Below are 18,557 nucleotides of genomic sequence, written 5' to 3' on the forward strand. Positions count from 1 at the left end.
CCCTACCGTCAACGGGGCCCCTACCAATACCCCATTAGACACCCACCTTGGGTAATTGAGGCCCGTCCTTCGGCCTCTTCCCCGGGGAGCAGAGAGAAGAGCTGATTTCCGAAGCCCAGCAGGCTTCTCCCCGTTTCCACCCCTGGAGTTCCCATCACACCCTTCTTCGCTGCGGGCCAGCCAGCGCCCCTCTCCCTCGGACCCCGGGCTGGGCGTGGGTTCTCATAGCCGGGAGACCTCGGTGCCCCAAGATTCCAGCGGCAGCTCTGGCTGTTCGGTTGCTGGCTCTCCTGGCACCGCTGGAGAGTGGAAATCTGGTCTGTTTACAGGACACGGGGCCAGCACAGCATTAAAAACTCAGGAGCAAATAAGATGTTGTAAACAAATTTCCTTTCCAGTAAGGATCACTCCTCCCCGCTCCCGCCCGCCGCCCTCCACCACGCACCATTTTTCTCATATGTTTGGATAAACTTTCATCCTGTGCAATTACCATTCCCAGGGAGGGGCCGTCTATTTCCGCTGGCTATTTATTTTGATTTTGACCATTCCCCTGCCTTTCGAGCATCACACACCTAATAGGAAAGAAAATAAGCTCCCTATCGGGGCCCAGGGAGCAGCCCTTCCCTCCCCGCCCCTGTCCGCTGGAGCGTTCCCCCGCACCCTCGCCTTCTGACTTCACCTCCTGGTGTAGACGTGGTGGATGGTTGGTGCTAGCCGGATGCCATGCTCCTCTCGCAGAGCTGGAAGCAGGGTGGAGGCGAGGAGGGAGCAGGGGAGGAGGTGAGACATGGTTTCACAGAGAAGCTGGAACAGATACAAAGGGGTTGTGTGGGGGCGACCGTCTCCCCGCAGAGGCTCTTCTGTACGACTCCCGCTCGTGATGAGTTTTTGTGCGAGCGGAAAGACATTGAGCTCAGGTTTCCTGACCCCAGCAGGTAGCTTATTGTAAAACAGTTCATCCGGAGGGGGAGAAAACCTTGTTTCAGCATTTTCTTTCTTTTTCTTTTTTTTTTGGGGGGGGGGGGTCCAAACCAGATTCGTAAGAAAGGAGATAGAAATCATTTTTTATTTTTTATTATTTTTGCTCCCCTCACCCCACCTGGGCTCTGAACTCTGAACATGAGATCAGAGGAAAACAAAACAAAACAACAAAAACCCAATTCCCTCCCCCCACCAAACAGTTCTGAGCAATGCTTATTCTTGCTTATAAACGCACTGCGTGATGATTAAGGGCCCCATCTGCCCATCTCAAACTATCCCTCTGGTCTCCGCATTGCCCCTCTGCCCTCTGTCTTCCTTCTGTGTTGGATGGAGGAGGTACGCCCCCCCCCCATGCAGTTAGCCGTGCGCGCTGGTTATCCCCACTTCCTGGGTAAGTTCACTTTCCAAGTTGCTCGCCTTTGCCCGGTAGCATGAATTGGCATTCTTGGAGGTGCTGAATTTAGGGAGGCCATGAAAGACAGGGTGGCGTGACTCACGGACAAGTCACGGAATCCGTTTGACTTCAGATTCCTTCGGATTTAACTCCGTGGAGGCACCAAGAAGTGGCCTGGGGTGGAGGGCAGGGTCTGCTACCTCCCACCACTTCCCCATGAGCCCCCAGCTTCCTCCGTTCTTCCTGACTGGCCCCCCAACACCCTTCTGCCAAAGACATCCTAGAGCAGCTGTCCCAGGGTCCACGACCAAGCCCCGATGGGCTTGATCACCTGGGTTAGGAGTCGGTGGCAGGTTGGAGGGGGGAGCTGGACCCCCCCCCTCTGATGTGGGCCTTCTTCACGGCCCTGTCTTCTGAGGGGCTGATGGGTGTGAGTCTTAGGCCAGAGGGCGGAAGGACCTTCTGGCTGACATCAGAATGATTCTGGGCGTGCGCGTGGACGGGTGAAATGAACGGGACCGTGTACGGGGCCTGGATTTGGAAAACATCCCACTCCTCCCATGATGGGTTTGTTGGAACTTTGGGTGAACGTTTCCAGAATGGAGGAGAAATGTGTCAGGATCCACGTCCGGTCTGGTTCCCCGGGCCCCTTGAGAGCTCCCAGAGACTGACTTAATGCAGCCTCGTATTCCACAATCTGAGGTGGTAGGGGAGAGCCGGCAGTCCTTGTCCTCAGACCTCGGATTTGGGAACGCTACAGTCCGGGTGGGTCCGTGGGGGCAGCAAGCTAACGGTGAGCGTGGGTGGGGGTGGGCCTCTGAGCCCCCGCCTGGAACAGGACCCCTTGGGTACTGCCTCCCAGGGCAGATGCAGGGAGAGGAGGCCCGAGAACACGTCTGAGGTGCCTGGCGGGGAGGAGGGCTCCAGCCCAGGCCACGTGCTGCAGAGGCAAAACCCATCCCTGGTGACCTTGCTCCTGCCGTCAGGGTTGGGCGCTCCTGGGTCAAGAATGCTTTGAGTAAGAGGTGCTGGGGGTGGACCGGCCCTCCATGGGGGACGCCAGGCTCTCCGGGCAGGGGAGGACTTCATCCGGGCTGTCTCCCCATTCTCAGTTCCGCTCTATTTAGAACACTCTTTCTTCCTTCCTTCCTTCCTTTCTCTCTCTCTCTCTCTCTCTCTCTTTCTTTCTTTCTTCTTTCTTTTTGTGAAAAGCAGATTGCTGAGGAGGGAAGCAGCAGGCCGGCGGGGAAGATGATTCTGCGGTGTTTCCAGAATAGGGGGTGGAGAGTGGGGAGGCAGAGAGAGAGAGAGGCCGGGACTTAGCGCCTGCGGACGGGCCCTGTGGCTTCTCCCCTTCCTCCGTCTCGCGTGGTCCATCACTCTTCTCCTCCAGCCCAGCAGTCCGACTCCAGACAGAGCTTAGGGAGGCCAGGTAGAAGCATCTCAAAGTTTCTACTTGTCCAGGTAAGACAGGCAGGCAGTGGTTTTCATTCCGTGCATCCAAGCGACAGAAACCACCCCCTCCCCCGTGGTAAATGTCCCCTTCTGTCGCATTGCGGAATGGGACTCATGACATAGCAGGCCAGGCTGCCTGGGCGCAGGATCGCGAGTGGTGAGATTCTCTTCTGGGAATGTGGGCCGCCTGGGTTCAGGGGGGTCCCAGAGCATCGTGGAGGTGCTCGCCAGCAAAGATGGCCAATGAAGCGGTTGGCGTTTTGCTTTCAGACCTTGGTGAATCCTTCTTACCCTTCCCCCCTGCAAAGGGACAGCTGACTACAGATTAGGTCACTGCAGACTCTGGAAACTGGAAGTGGTGAGGTGGCCAAGGGGGTCTCTGAAAACAGTGTCTTTAAAAACCATTCCGCAATCACCCTGCATTCTCCTTAGTCTTTGCCTTGCAAGAGAAACTTGGTGTCTGAGAAGTGACGCTCTGAGAAGTGGCTCGCTCTGGAGCCCCACGAGGCAGGCGGGTCTACCCCGTGGACTCCAAGTGGCATCCTGGTGTGACTTGTCTAGAGAATTCTTCTTGGAAATGGGTCATAGTCCTTCCCCTTCCCTGCCGAGGCAACTGTGAGGCCATGGCAATTGTTTTTCCAAAACTTTGGAAGCTGTGTGCTCTGGGACTTCATCTGTTGGGTTTCCTCATCGACAAGACCCTGATCATGTTGGTCTGGGGACCAGCGGTTGGCTTCCTGGTGAGGTCCTGGGAGCGCACAGCCATTAACGTCCAGCAGACGTTCAAATGCATGAGGTCCTATGTTCTCATCACCTGGCCAGCTGTCTGGCCCTCTAAGCCCCTACAGTGAGCTCAGATGTGTGTAGAAGCCGGGAGAACTTCTAAAAATCTTACGATGAACGGGACAGCCCCTCCCCCGACTACAAAGTATTATCCAGCCCCAAATATCGGTGGCGTTGGCCTTGAGAAGCTGTGTTTTAAATCCCTGCTGGGCGGTGGAACTGTGCGCCAACCCCAGTCCCCCACACCTTCGCCCTCGCTTTGTTTACCGAAGGGGGAAAAAAAATCTGTTAGTTTTTCCGAGTGCATTTCCACCTGTATCTTATCAAGAACCACCAAGTTCAGCACACCCTTGATTAGTCACTTCCATTAACAGTGTTTATTTTGGGGTTTGTGTTTATTTTTGAAACGTAGGCTCCTTCTCCCCGCCCTCTTCCTTAAGCACCAGCGGCTCTCGGCCAGCTTCCTAGGGAGGTCTCGTCCACACTCTCCTGGACCATCCGTAAAACCTCCTTGGCCAACTTCTGAGGACAGGACGTCTCTCCCCTTCCCTTCCTGGGGGTGGGGGCCGGTGTGGGGGTGAGGGGGAGGGGGAGGTCTGCAACTATCTGAGAGTCTCTTAAAGCAGCCGTTGTCTCCCCGCTCCTTATTTCCCAGATACGCTTGAAAATCCTTTTCATTAGTGACTCCGTTGACCAACCGACCCGTGACAAAGCTGAGACTTTATTCCTAGCCGTCCACATTCCGTGAAACCAAAGACTCTTGGTGGTTTTCTGCATGGAGTCAGACACAAGTTGGTTTCTGCTTGGGCGGGTCGTCCTGTTCCCCTGCACCCCTCGCCTCCTCACTGCCGGCTGGTCTCGGGGCTATAGCTCAGTGTTTCGGAGTCACAGAGAACTGGTCCCTGTTCCTCCCCACTCACCCATCCATCCGCTCTCCGAATGGCACCTAACACTCCATCCCCGGTTGGAGGGATTTCAACGCTGAGGGCTGAGTAAGGAGGAGCTCAGGGAGGACTCCCCCCAGGCTTTGGAGGTCTTCCCCTTTGACGGAGCCCTGCCCACTGTCCCTGCCTCCCTTCCCGGAGCTCCAGCAGCCAAACCTCCCCGGAGGTGACTTACAGAACCTCTTAGCCCATGGAGTCCCTCTCCAGTCTGGTGGGTCACGTGGTGAGCCTTGCACAGAACCACCAGTCCAATATATGCAAAGATTCCCGGGCCCAGGGATGCCTGGAGGCAGGCACCCAGCAGAGAAGGCCCAGAGTGGCCTTCCTCCTTCCCCCACACTCCTTCCTGGGACATTTATTTGAATACCTCGGGGGAGTGGGTAGCTCTGGGGTATTTATTTGTTTAAGCATGGGTGGTTCCTACAGAGGAGGGTGTCGGGTTTCAAGGTTGGAGGACCAGTGCAAACAGAGAGTGGGTGGTCTGGAAAAAGAAGTGGGCAAGGGGCAGGGGGTGAGAGAGCCCATTCGCCCTTTTATGTTTGTAGGTGGAAATGCTGAACGAAGCGTGACCTTATGTGTGACCCAGTTATCTCTGACACAGAGCAGCTTGGGGGTGTGTGCTCAGACTTCTCCTAGATGGTGGAAGAATAATCTGGAAGTCATCGGGCAATTATTTAGGGGCAATAACTCTCATTAATTTATCTCAAGGGTTCTGGTGACTATCCGCGAGCCTTGGGGAGGAGCAGAAGTTTAGTTAGAACCAGGCAGACCCAACTCAGGGATTCTGGAACATTCCTAAAAAGCTGTTGGGAGCAGTAATGGACTGACGGGCTCTGGTCGTTGTCCAGAATGAATGGTTCTGCCTGGTTTCTGGGTTAAAGTGGTCAGAAAAATATCTGATTCATTTCTGGGTTCACGGCAGCCCCGAATGACAGAGCTGGGGACTTTATATTCCGCAGTCATGGTCATGGTCAAAAACAAAATGAAGCAAAAACAAGGAGAAGATATGGGAAAACCAGAGGGAAAGGTGACATTATGGCCAACGTTCTCGACTACAGTATTGGACATTTGTAATGGCAGGCTCACGGTTAGTCTCCACAGACGGGATGCAGAAGACCTGGAGGGTTTGCCAGGAGGAGACACACCAGGGAAGGTCTGGGGAACATGAACACAGTTAATGACAGTGTTAAATACAAGACATGCAGGGAGGTAGCAGTGCGTGGCCATTGTCTCCAGGTACTACCAAGGGAAAGAGGAGGTGGGGTTCACGAGCAATGTGGAATGAGGCCAAACACCAGACGTTCCCCTAATCCTGAAAGTGACAACACCAGAAAGCCCAGGGCATCCCTTTTTTAAGCGTTGGAGGGAGAGGACTGCTTTTTTTTTTTTTTTTTTTTTTTTTTTTTTTTAACCAAGTCTTGAGTACCATTTCTTCTGGACAGAAAAAAAAAAAAAAAAAAGACTCTCACTAGATGAATGGCTGCACCAATTGGAGACCTTGTTAGAAATTAATGATATGCATACCACAGTGTTTAGGGATGAAGGGTCCGGATGTCTGCAGTGGACCTTGACATGCATTGAAACAGCGAGATGGTTGATGGGTAGATCCGTGCACAGGTATGTGAGGAAGCAAACACAGCAAAAGCTGGAGAATCCTAGAATCTGGGTGGTGGGTGTGTGGGTACAACATTCCTCTACATTTGAACATTTGCAAATACAACGCTGGAACAAAGTACCCATCCCAGGCCACCCACAGTGATTTCGATTCAGTGAGATGGTGAATTTTTTTTTTTTTTTTTTTAAGCATTGCAGGGGATTCCGAGGAAGAGCCAAGTTCGGTCAGGCATCTGTAGACTAGACTGATCTTCCTCCCGTCGGACGTACGCAGGAGCCCCCTGGAGATTCTGTCGAAGCTGGGAGCCCCATCCGGCAGGTCCGGGGTGGGACCTGAGAACCTGCCTTTCTCACGAGCTCCCCGGTGATGCTAATGCTGCTGGGGCACGGACCGCCACCGGGAGCAGAAGAAAGAAAGGAGAGGACACGCTCTCCCTTGTTCTTCCCTTCTGTGCAGCCCCGTGGAATCCTCTGGAGAACGGCAAACTCGGTCCCTGAGGGTCTCACCCCCAGAGATTCCGGCTTAACAGATTTAAAAGCTCCGCAGTCAGTTCTTACGAGCAACCAACTGACTTAGCGTCCTGAAATGAATCCGGCGAATACTGAATTTTAGGAAACGAGTTTTTGCGTGGAAAGATGCCGAGGACCATCATCGCCAGGGGTACAGATGCTCTTCCAACAGCAGCGGAAGACTCACAGCCGTGCCTGCCCGGGGATGACCCTTAATTCCCCTCCAGATGAGAACAAGGAGCATCTACGGAGTGGCTAATGCTTTAGCCGGTTCGGTTCCGTCCTCACTCTCACCCGGTGACACGGGCATGATGACTCGCTAAAGGTGGGACGTGGGGCTTGAGTAAGTGACTGGCCCAAGGTGACGCAGCCAGTAAGCCTCGGGCAAAGACCTGAACTAGGGCTGCCTGACTTCAAAGCCCGTAGTCTTCGGCCATCGTATCATTCCATGGTCTTCATGAACTGTGCCAACGTGTAGGAAAACTGTAGCTTGTGGGCCAAAGCTGGCCAGCTGCCCATTTTTATAAATAAAGTTTTTTTTTTTTTAATGATTTTGTTTTTAAGCGATCTCTACACCCAACACGGGGCTTGAACTCACAGCCATGAGATGGAGAGTCGCACACTCTACCTACCGAGCCAGCCAGGTGCCCCTGTAAATAAAGCTTTATTGGGACGCAGTCACGCCCCTTATTTCCGTGTGGTCTCTGCTTTCGTGGGACAGTGGCAGAGTTTGCGACAGGGATCCCCCTGGCCCTGAAGCTGAAAATATTTCCTATCTGGCCTTTCACACGCGAGGTCGGCTGACTTTTGACGGATTGGCGAGGCAGCCAGGGCCCGGGTGCAGTCTTTGATGGTACTTCCAAGCAAGAGCAATAGCCCCGGAGAGGATGAACCTGAACTTGTGATCACGGCAGCTCAGGGTTCTGCTCATGCTTTTTACTTCCACCTCGTGGCCTGCCTTTCGCTCGAAGGGTTACTTGCTTCCTCTCCCCATATTTTATTTGGATGCCAAAATTTCTGATCTGTTTTCTTAAGAGCAGGAGGTCTTGATCCCAAAGCCGAGGCCATCATACAGCTCTCCGTGGAGTGGGGTGAGGGCGGCCAGCTGCTGGCCACCTGCCACTCCCACACCATGGGGGGCCTCCGTGGAAAGGCTCTGAGCCCTGCTGCTCCTGGGAGGTGGCAGCAGCTAGAGGCTTCCGTCCCATCCCGTCAACCATCCCCGGAGAAACCCTACCCTACGGAGAGGTCAGGAGGGAAGAGGGAGGGGAGGAAATACCCATCAGTCCATCAAAGTCCCGCCCTCCGGCGAGGCTTCTAGCCCGGGTGAGCAGGGCCTGAGGTCCCTTGGCCTGCCCCCAGGGGCCGAGGGCAGGGCAAATCAGGGAAGTGCATTTGGTAATGATTCTAGATTTCCTGTTTGGTTTCTGTCCAGGGGGCTTTGGGATATGCTAACTTGCAGTTGTGTGTACACAGTGCACATTATGTTCCTCTTCTCCTGGGTTTCTGTGTTTTCCTCTTTGCTACCTTTTCTCCTCGAGGGCTTGTTTGCATTTTTTTTTCCTTTTTGTTATTGTTAAATTATGTGAGGCAGAGCAGTGGGCCAGTTCCCAGCCTCCTTTGGGGGAAATGTGTGGCGAAGGAGAGGGGAGAGGGAGGGAGAGGTTAGGATACCCTGCCGGGATTCCTGGGGATTGGGTCTGCTGTCCTCCAGATCCTGCGCCCCTTGGACAAGCGTGGTTGTAAGGCTTTAAAGAATCTGTTTCTCAGGACGCCTGGGTGGCTTCATGGGTTAAGGGTCTGCCTTCCTGGGATGGAGCCCCACATCAGGCTCTCTGCTCAGCGGGGAGCCTGTTTCTCCCTTCGCCTGCTTGTGCTCCCTCTCTCTCTGACAAATAAATAAATAAATTCTTAAAAAAAAATTAAAAAAGAGTCTAGGGGCGCCTGGGTGGCTCAGTGGGTTAAAGCCTCTGCCTTTGGCTCAGGTCATGATCCCAGGGTCCTGGGATCGAGCCCCGCATCAGGCTCTCTGCTCAGCAGGGAGCCTGCTTCCCCCTTCTCTCTCTGCCTGCCTCTCTGCCTTCTTGTATCTCTGTCAAATGAATAAATAAAATCTTAAAAAAAAAAAAAAAGAGTCTGTTTCAGTAAGCATTTATTTAGTGCTTCCTGTGTGCGTGGGATACAAAGGGACACACAGAAAGCCTAGTCTTCTAAGAGGTCAAAGGTTGGGGAGAGGGAAAGAGAGACTCCCAAGTAGTATAGTAAATGCAGTAAGTAGCAGAAACAGGCAGGGATGGAGGTGGGGTTTGGGGGGGCATGTCAGCATCCTTTAGCTCAACATTCTCTTCCTAGCAGGACTGAGCCCCAGGCTTGAAGGTGGTGAGCCCCCACCCCCACGGCCCCCAAACAACCAGCTAAGAAGTAGGAAGAGCCAGCATCATGGCTAGCCCCCTCCCAGCCATGCTGGGTGTCCGGACAGGCTAAGTAGTCACCATGCGCTCCCTGGGATGCAGCCTCTGTCTCTGCAGGGGTGAGGGGGCTCTGGGTCCTGGGGCTCTCTAGCCTTATAGCCTTGGGGAGCCTGCCCTTCCTCGGGGACACAGAGGCAGTCTGCGTCTTTTTCATTACCTACCGGAGAGGACTCTGGTCTCTCCACAGGGGAGAGAAAGAGCGCTCCTTTTCAACGCCTTCCAATATCCTCCCCCCTTGCTGGGCCTGGCCCCACTGTCACCTCACCTTGAAGGAAGACAGGATGTGTTTCCAGCTGGGCCCTTTCCCTTCATGATTTAGGGGGGGGAGTGAGTGACGTGTATTACACTGATGGTGGCTCAGGTTGTCCCTGGAAGCAGCAGGTGGAGGGGAGGGGGCAGAGACACAGGAATCTCCGCATCCCCCAACCCCTCCTCACTGCCCCTGCCCTCTCTCAGCTCAGGTTTGCAGGGGTGCTGGGAGTGGTGGAGCTGGGGGACCTCAGTCCCCAGGACTGCCCTTCCGTGGGCCCAGCAGGAGTCATTGCTTCTGAAACCCCCTCACTGATGTGAGTGTTTCAATTTGCATGGGAGCTCGCCACCCGAAGTCGCTTCGGAGCTGCAGAAAGTTAGCCTCAGCCAGTCCGTGAACTCTGAACTGAGGAAGGACAGGAAAATACATGGAACAGTGCTGCCTGTGTGGGTCACAGAGGGCAGACGCAGAATGCCCATTCTGTCCTGTTGGGCTGGACAGAAGCCTTTGCGACCGCGAAGCCTTTACAACCCTCAGACTCCCATGGAGGCATAGTGGGGCCAGCGCAGGAGGCAGTCTCCGCTTCCCGCTAGAACGAGTAAGAGTCTTCTTGAAGTTCTGGGGTTTCCCTGGATGTGAGAGGATCTCCGAAGCGCACGGATTTCCTGTGGCTTTCCTGTCTGTCAGCTCAGTCTCCGTGGATTTTCCTTCCATAATGTGTCGGGTTCCCTAACCTGAGCCTTGTAGAGAGGATCGTCACATTCGGTCATTTTGCTAAGTGCGGATTCTTGCTGAAATGTGAATTATTACCTCTCAGTGTATGTCTTCGGAAAATCCATACACATATAGGTGCACACATGTGTGTATGCATGTATACAGATACTTCTGTGTACCTATATAATGTGGAAAGGATTTTACAAAGGAGGGAAGCCCATTCGTATACAGCAATAGCTGGCCCCCCAAGATGCTTGTGTTGTGTCCGGAAGGGTGACCAACATGCCCTGGTTTGCTGGGGAATGTCCCTATTTTTTTTTTTTTTAAGATTTTATTTATTTGAGAAAGAGAGAGAGAGAGCAGGAGAAGGAGAGGGTCAGATGGAGAAGCGGACTCCCCTGAGCAGGGAGCCCAATGCGGGATTCAATCCTGGATTCAATCATCATGATCTGAGCCAAAGGCAGTTTTAACCAACTGAGCCACCCAGGTGGCCCGGAATGTCCCTATTTTAAAACCGAGAGTCCCAAACCCCGAGATGACACTGCATGTTAGATGGGTTTGTACGGAGAAGGAACTTGAGACAGACCTGTCCAGTGAGTTGCCCAAGGTCACACACAAACTCAATGGCTGAAGCAGAGCTTTGCACTTAGACCTAATTCTACAACACGTGCGTGTTTTCCAGGGACACTTCAGGTCTTGCAAATATAAACGGGGAAACTCTGAAGGTCTAGAATGATGGGCAGTGGCTCTGGGCATTGGAAATCTGGAAATGATGAGCTTTCCAAAGGCAAAGCATGGAGGGCCAAAGCCAGGAGGAGGAAGGATCCAGAAGCTCAAGGCTCTCCAGCCTGGGGTTCTAAGGAGGACCAAGGACGAGCCTGGGGCTCAGTGAACCTTCCGCCCTCTGGACGCCTGAACCTCCTCCCTCCTGTCCGGCGTGTACCCCCTTCCTGTGCGTCCAGCCCATGAGCCCTTGAAGGTGGTACCAGAGGAGCCAGGATTGGCGAAGTGAGAATTTGCTGGGAGCCCCCCTCACGCGAGGAGCCTACACCCCTCCCCCGCCTCAACCCCCTGGTTCCATCCAGCCGTTCTGCTCCCCCAGGGGCTTCCAGAACAGGTCCTCTTTTGCCTGTTGGGCCAGACCTGCTGGTGGGGGGAGGGGGGATGGCGAGCAGAGAGATAGAGAGCTAATTACTGTTTTCTCTTTGCAGTCGCTGTAGCTCTGCCAAATGAGGATCCCCATTCTGTAGGGACCCTAATCCTCTGCTGGGGCCTGGAGGGGTCCCAGGCAGATTTCCATCTTGCTCATTATCACGGGTCCCCTTCCAGAACACGTCCGCTCCTGGTTTCCTGCACTCTGCCTACCTTGTACACGTGTGCTTCTTGCTGAAGACTGTCCCCCACCCCCGTCCCCCAAGTCCCTGCCCCAGCCGCCTGCAGGAGGGATGGTTGGCTTCCCGTGGGTCTCCTAAGCGCCAGCGCAGAGCTGATAGGAAACCAGGCCAAGCCACTCCACCTCCTCGGCCAAAAGAGCAGGGGCCCTCTTGGGAGGTTCCTAGTTCAGACAGAAAGGGATGGCAGAGGCCTGGGTCGGGAGGGAGCGTCCTGGAGCACAGAGCTCCCCGGGGTTAAGCAGCAGTTCCAGAGAATTCGAGAGCCAGCAGGAATCCAATTTCCCAGGCCGCTGCACCCCATTTTGAGGGAAAAAGCCTAGCTCTTGCCCGCGCAGCTGGGTCCCACGGCCCAGCACCCCTGTCCCAGCCCCATCTGCCTCCATCCCCTCCCACTGACATAATCACAGGGTAGGCCCGGCCTGGCGGCGTCGTCATGACAACAGCTCTAATTTCTTTTAATCCCAGTGTTCCTTCCTAAAGGGACCTCCTCCAGCCCCCACTCCCCCCTGCAACGTGTTTTAATTGTAATAACTCCCGGGTTTTCGGGAGGTAATGACCGTGTGTGGGGAGCCGGCGTTGGCCCGGCTCCATCCCCAGAGCTGCCCGCCCAGCGGCGCCAGGCAGCCCTCCGCCTCCCAGCGGGAGTCCTGGTGGAGCCCAGGGCAGGCTCGGGCAGGGTCTGCCAAGGGGGTCTGCGGCCTCGGCGCTAATGAACACAAGCCGGGGAGCCTCAGCCCTGCGGGGTCTTTGTCCCAAGGACGGCACCGCAGCCCTTAGCCCGTATCCGCATCTGCACGCTTTCCCCCACCGCTGTGCGCACCTTGAAGGGAATCCACAGGCATTAACCTGCTCCAAGTCCCAGCCAGCCACGGTGCTTCAGGGATGGGACCTCGAACGTGTGCTCACATCACCTGGGGGCTCATTGTGTCGCCGTTTCCAAGTCTTGGTGAGGCCCCCGACCCTGCGTGTCTCACCACCTCCCCGGGGGGGACACCCAGGCGGCCTCCCCCCAGACCATGTTTCCCATAGGAAGAACCTGGAGCAGAGCGACCCTGTCCAACAGAAGCCCCATACTTAGACGGTACCATGTGTTCACTAGGAGCCTACGGAGCAGTCAGGATGTGGCCAGCGCAGCTGAAGGAGGGAACTGTCCATCGGATCTCACGTTCCTCCGTTTCAATTTAAGTAGCCACGTGGAGGCTGGGGGCTACCATGTTGGAGGCTGCAGAAGGTCCAGTGCTCAGGGCAGGTAGGACTTAGCTTGGATGGTCTCTGCAAAGGATGCCCCCGGATGCAGCCTCCTGGTCTGGACACAGCCTGCATCTCTCCGCCACCACCCCGGACCCTTCTATCCCATTAACCCTGCACTATGGAGACCTGCCACCCCCTCCCCCTCCTTTGTCTGCTCCACACGCTGCTCTCTGGTTTCCGTCCTGCCGAGAAAGGGACTGCAGAGACGGGAGCACGAGGTCTGATGGCCTGGCTTGGAAGCAAGAACCTGAAGTCGGACCGAAGGCCTGCAAAGGTCTACAACACGCCCCGCTCTTCTGGGAAAGCTGGCTGTTTTCAAAGCAGCCATACGGAGCCCGGGCCACCGGGTGCCACCGGACGCTGTCTCGTGACCGCTCTTTCTCTGCTAATAACCTGAGGGACCGTTTGGGGGTTGACGCAGTCACGCTGTGGGAGCCCTTGGCCCACTTTTGCTTCCACCAGAGCCTTCCCATTCGCACGCTGAAATATTAGATGTTCGGTCGGGAGTCCAACAGCAAAATATTTCTGAAATTGTGTGTGTGTGTTTTTCTTCTAATTTAACGTGCCAGACAAGCCTCCCTGTAATTAAAACCAGAAACAAGGACCAGACTTAGACAGAGATTTGAAGGCTGTAAAATTCTAGGACAGGTTTATGTAAAGCAATTAAAAAGGGAGTTAAAAATTGTTAAAAAATTAAACACTAATTACTTTTTTTTCTCCTCTCATTTCTGCTGAGCTGTTTTGGCCGTGGAGCCCGAAGAACGATATAAAAAGGAGAAAGTTTTGCCTCGTTGCTGTAAATCATGTTCAACAAATGCTTCTCCGCGTTTTGCAGCCGAACCCATCTGCTGTCAATTAGCCTAAATCATGCCTTTTCAATTAAACGGGCTTAGGGAAGTCTGGTAGCAGAACGGGTGTGTGTGCGTGCGTGTGTGCGTGTGCGTGCATGCGTGCGTGTGTGTGTGTGTGTGTGTGTGTGTGGAGGGGGCCAGGGCGGTGATTGCAGAGGGCAGGAGAAAGGAGAAGTCTGATTGCAGTCTGTGAGGTGGAAATATCTTTTAAAAGGTGTGATCCCATTTTAGTGTTTTCCGTATAAAATGGGGTATTATTTGCTGTGCTGTGGGGAGCCGTGAAGGGTGGAAACACCCGGAAGGAGGTGAGCCTTGAGAATCGGGAGTAAATTAATTCTTGTGAGCTCCAGGGGAAGCGGCCGAGCTGAGTGTGCTGCCTGGAGGCGGCCTCGGGGGGGGGCTCAGAGACCGCTGGGTCAGGGGCGTCTGAGGAGGACTGGAAGCAATGGCTGCAGCCAGGGGCCCTTGGGGCTCCTGACCGAGGTCCCTTGCAGGGCCAGTGGACTGAAGTCAGGGACTGGGACACACCAGTGAGCAAGGCGAGGGGCGTGGGGCGTGTTGTCATCTTTCAAAATAAAGTAGACCTCTAATACCTGTGCATGGTCTGGGCTTGGTCCGGGAAGGCCCCATCTCTGGGGACTTCATGGGGGTCTCTGTGTCTGTCTCTGTTCCTTTCAGAGTTCCCCAGGCCATGCATCCGTGTCCAGTGTCTTGGGAAGGTGGAGGTTGAGTTGCGTTGTGATTCCCTCAGAGGCCAAGGGCCACAGAGTTTCAGAACAGCTGGAATGTGTGTGTGTGTGTGTGTGTGTATGTGTGTGTGTGTGTGTGTGTGTCTTTGCACGTGGGACCCCTCTGTGGGCTCATGGGTCCACCTCTGGCTTCGCAGCCTGTGAGGGTCCCCAATCCTCCCAGCTCCTGGCTCCTTCCCAGCCCTGGGGGCGGCCAGGTGAGGCTGTCCCTGAGACAAGGTGACGTCCGGGGTGGTCCTTCATGGCACTTGACTTCGATTTCCCACGGCCTCCTCTCCCTCGAAGAAGAAGTACGTTTGCCTTGACTCGACGTGGATGGAGAACTCGGCATTCTCTCCTCCCGTCCGCAGAGGGAGGGGCGGGAGATGAAGTGTGTGGTCTGCCGACGCGTGTTTATTTTCAGTCCCCCTGCCTCCTCCCCGGCTGGTCTCAGCCCCACTGCGGGACTGCCCCGAGCCATCAGCAACCTGCCCGAAAACCTGCAGCTTGTTTGGGGTTTCGAGGGGAGGGGTTTGGTAAGGGAAGGTGTGGTGACAGCAGCTAGGTCTTTGAGATGCGGGTTGATGTTGACTTTACCAGTAGGACCGTGAGCTCACATTCATGGAACATGTACAGTGTGCAAGCACTGGCCTCAACGTTCTACCCCAAGCCCTCCATTTCCTCCTCACAGGCAAGCTCGGAGGACAGAACAGCCATAGCCCTGTCCTTCGCAAGAGGAGCCGACACCCCAGCGACGTGAAGACATCTGCCCAAAAGCCCACGGCTTGTAAAGGCAGGGCCTGGCTTTGAACTCCGTCTCGTGCTCTCGGCCCCGACACCCCGCTGCCTCGTAGAGTCAGGGTGCCCTCGGGGATTTCCACGCCATCTTGCTGCGGTGCCCCAGGGAGGGGTGGTGGCAAAGCCCAGAGGCGGTCTTCCGTATGACAAAGTCAGATGGAGGTCGGACTTTGGGGTGAGGAGCACCTGGGTTTGCATCCGAGGTGGGCCACCTGCCACTCCTGTAACCGCCACCAGATCGCTGACTGTCTTGGCCCAGCCTGTGAAATGAGGCAAAGGCCTGACCTCCCAGGAAGGGTGATGCCCCGTGCGTGCTGGGTATGGCCGGCATGGAGAAGACACTCCGCAAACAGTGGGCTCTTTGCCTTTCCTTCCTGGTGGCCTGATTCCATGAAGCTTGACCTGGTTTCTTTCTGGCTCGTGGCCTGCGATTTCCTGTAGGATACAGTGTCAGGTCTCTGTCCAAGTGAATCACTCTAAACAAGACCCCGGTGGGACACGGTCCACGGCGCAGGCCCGCACCCCTCCACAGGGACTCTGACCACGCAGAGCTTTCCTTTCCCCAGGAAAGGCCACCTCCGGACCCCAAGGGCTCTGCCGTTTGTGGCAGCTGGAAGGAAAAGCTGAGGCCACATCATTGCCCTGTTCTCTGCCCCCAGGTTGTTCGGGCGGCCCAGCATCCCACTGGCTGGGCCGAGGAGGGAAGGGCCGCCTGGCCTCGCTCCAGAGCCACCCGGCGGGCCCAACCTTCCAGGCTGCCCTCGCTCTGAGCCCCTTTAATCCGATGGCTGAGTGCACTGATCCGTGCCTAGGGCTTCCAGGAGCCTCCCTGAGCCAGGCACCGGTGTTCCCAGCCACCTCTGAGGGTGGCGGAGAGGTGGCTGCCTGGCTCCGTGGAGCTGGCAGGATATGGGACAAAGGACCGGAGGCCAAAAGCTTCCCTGGTCCCCTGGGAGGTCCTGGCTGGGTCAGGGGAAGGGCGGGGGAGCTGACACTGCGAGCGGGTGCCTGGGGGTACACAGGATGGACAAGCTGGGGGAGCCCACTCTGCAGGTGTGGCTCCCTTCCGGTCACGGGCTCCCCGTCACCCTCCTTCCTTCCGAGCATGGCACCTGCCGTTCCCCAGGCTGGGCCCGGATGATTGCGTTCCTGAGCCTTGCCCCAGCTCTCGGTCGCCCACTTCCTGTCCTTCTCCCATTCCCTGACACTAGGATGATTGGAAAAGCTACCTTTTGAGTCAGGGGGCTGGTGGCCCCTGAGCCAGGCTGAGACGTGAGAGCTGTCCCTTGGGCTGGTGGACCTCTGGCAAGTTACTTAGCCTCTGTGAGCCTCCGTTCCTTCATCTGTTAACATGGGACACATCACGCTTTTCAGCACAACTCAGATGATCTAAGATAGACAGAGCCCCCAGCCAAGCACCTGGCCCAGCTAACAAGTGAGTAGTCACTTGTCCTAGGTCCTCTGCCCTTCCCCAAAGTCACCTTATGCTTTGCACTCCCCCACCCACTCCCTTGTGGTCACCATGGACCTGCCTCTCAAACGCCCTTCCCTGGAATGCTGTTGGAGCCTGCTGGCCAAGCTGTGTTTGCCTCCCCTTTGGGACCGAGGGACTGCCTTGGCCTGGAGTCGGTCACAGGATGGGCTTGAAATCAAACTCAAAGCTGCTTGTCTTATGCTCCTGGTGGCCAGCTGGGAGGTGGCCCTCTTTGCTGTGTGCAGACACCGTCTCTGGGCACGGCCGAGCCTCACCGTGACTACGAGGAGAAGCTCGGCGTCTGGAATAACAGCACCGGCCTTGAGGTCTGCGCTGCGTCTCCTCATCTGGGAAGGCAGCCAAGCCAAGTCGGCATCTTGCTCTCCAGGGGCCTGGAGAGCCAAGCCGGTGGTTTCTCTGCTGGTCCCCACGCGCTCAGCCCCCGGAGGCCTCAGTCCCAAGGAGCCTGTTTCTGGGGTTCTTCCTTCCAGCCAGCACACCTCATGGCTTCACGGGGACAGCTGTCCTCAGGGCCCTCCCCGCTTGCCTTGGCTTCCTGGTTCGAGGGAGACCCAGAGGCTAACCCTGAGGAAAGGCCAGACCAGCTACCAATGGGGGAAAGGGTCCCTGGAGACCCTGGGAATATTCCCGGGAGCCCCACCTACTGGCATGAACTTAGTGACCACCCACTTGGGCTGGTCCAAGCAAAGCCAGCAGAGCCCTGATTGGAAACAGAATTTGATCCGCGTGTCAGGATTCCACTCCAGCATTCCCTCCTCCAGGAAGCCTTCCTGGAGTCGTAGGTGTTTAAAATTTCTTTGCCCCTGGGTTACAGCTTGCCCTATGCTTCCCTCCTCATACGAATTCATTTGAATAGAAATTGTTTCCTTGTCCATTTCAGCCCCTCGACCAGGCGCTGTTTGAAGACATCGGCTGTATCCTAGGTGACTACCAGTCCTGGGCTCTCGGGGAGGGCTACATAAAATGCCTGTGGAAGAGACCCATGGGAGGGGCCTGGCAGAGGTCATCACGGTGGACAGGACAGGGTTTGAAAGATGAGGCAGGTGCCCCGAGTGTGGTCCGCGCAGGCAGAGTCGTGGGTTTGGCTGCGTGGGTCTCAGGTGTCTGGGAGACTTACCTGCGCTGGGAACATGAGGTGGGCAGAGGCCACAGGGGTCAGGAGACGCTGCCGGTAGCCCCACGTGAGGGACTGCCGTCGGGGTAGATGCACGTGGCAGGACGGACACCCAGCTCCAAAGCGGGGAGAGAACGGGACTTGGTGTGGCCAGAAAGCCGCTCTGTCCGCCCGCCCGCCCGGGGGCCCAGGGCCGTGGTGGAGAGGAGTGGCGGCCGGCGGGCGGTGTGGCCGCACCTTCCAGCCCAGTGAGCATGAGTCAGGCTCCTGGGCCACTTTCAAGGGGAAAAATGAGAAGCATAGTTCAAGTTACCAGGTCTTAGACACACAAACACTATTCTGGAGTCAAGATCTTGGGTAACTCGCGGCCCTCTGCCAGCAGGCCAGGGTCTCTGGGGTTTTCGGTGTCCTGGAGCAGAGGAGCGGAGGGGGTGACTCTCCTGGGAGCCCAGACCGCTGTGTGGGAGAGCCACCGGCGGGAGTCAGGAAAGGGCTGTCCTTGGGTCCGGAGACCTGGTCAAGGGCAGGCTCTGCCCCAGCATCCCTGGGTGGCTTTGGGACAGTCCCTTGACTGCCGGGGACCTTACCTACGGATTGCAGTGGAGGACTCTGCCTCATGTAGGTTCCCTGCGTGGCACAACAGTGACGTGCGTCGGATGCTATGCGGTTGAACATACCTGCCCAAAAAAGTGCTCTAAAAATGTCCAGTGCTGTTGGTATTGGTTTCAAGGGGTGGTTAGCAGGGCTCAGGGGAGCTCAGCCCTCATCCCCACCTGTACCTCCTGACCAGTGCCTACAGCTGGGGTTTCT

At 55.9% G+C, this 18,557-nt stretch overlaps 1 long non-coding RNA gene across 1 annotated transcript in view; it reads left to right on the forward strand.

The window, feature by feature from the left end:
- Window positions 1–7,358, forward strand: part of LOC101691570 — a 156,885-nt gene extending 149,527 nt beyond the window's left edge. The window contains exon 4 of the long non-coding RNA XR_001178869.2: window positions 6,362–7,358. This is a non-coding gene — a long non-coding RNA (uncharacterized LOC101691570). The remainder of the gene's footprint in view (window positions 1–6,361) is intronic.
- The last annotated feature ends 11,199 nt before the right edge of the window (window positions 7,359–18,557 follow it).

Source organism: Mustela putorius, unplaced genomic scaffold, assembly GCF_011764305.1.
Source record: "Mustela putorius furo isolate JIRA1106 unplaced genomic scaffold, ASM1176430v1.1 tig00000873_pilon_pilon_pilon, whole genome shotgun sequence".
NCBI classification, from domain to species: domain Eukaryota; kingdom Metazoa; phylum Chordata; class Mammalia; order Carnivora; family Mustelidae; genus Mustela; species Mustela putorius.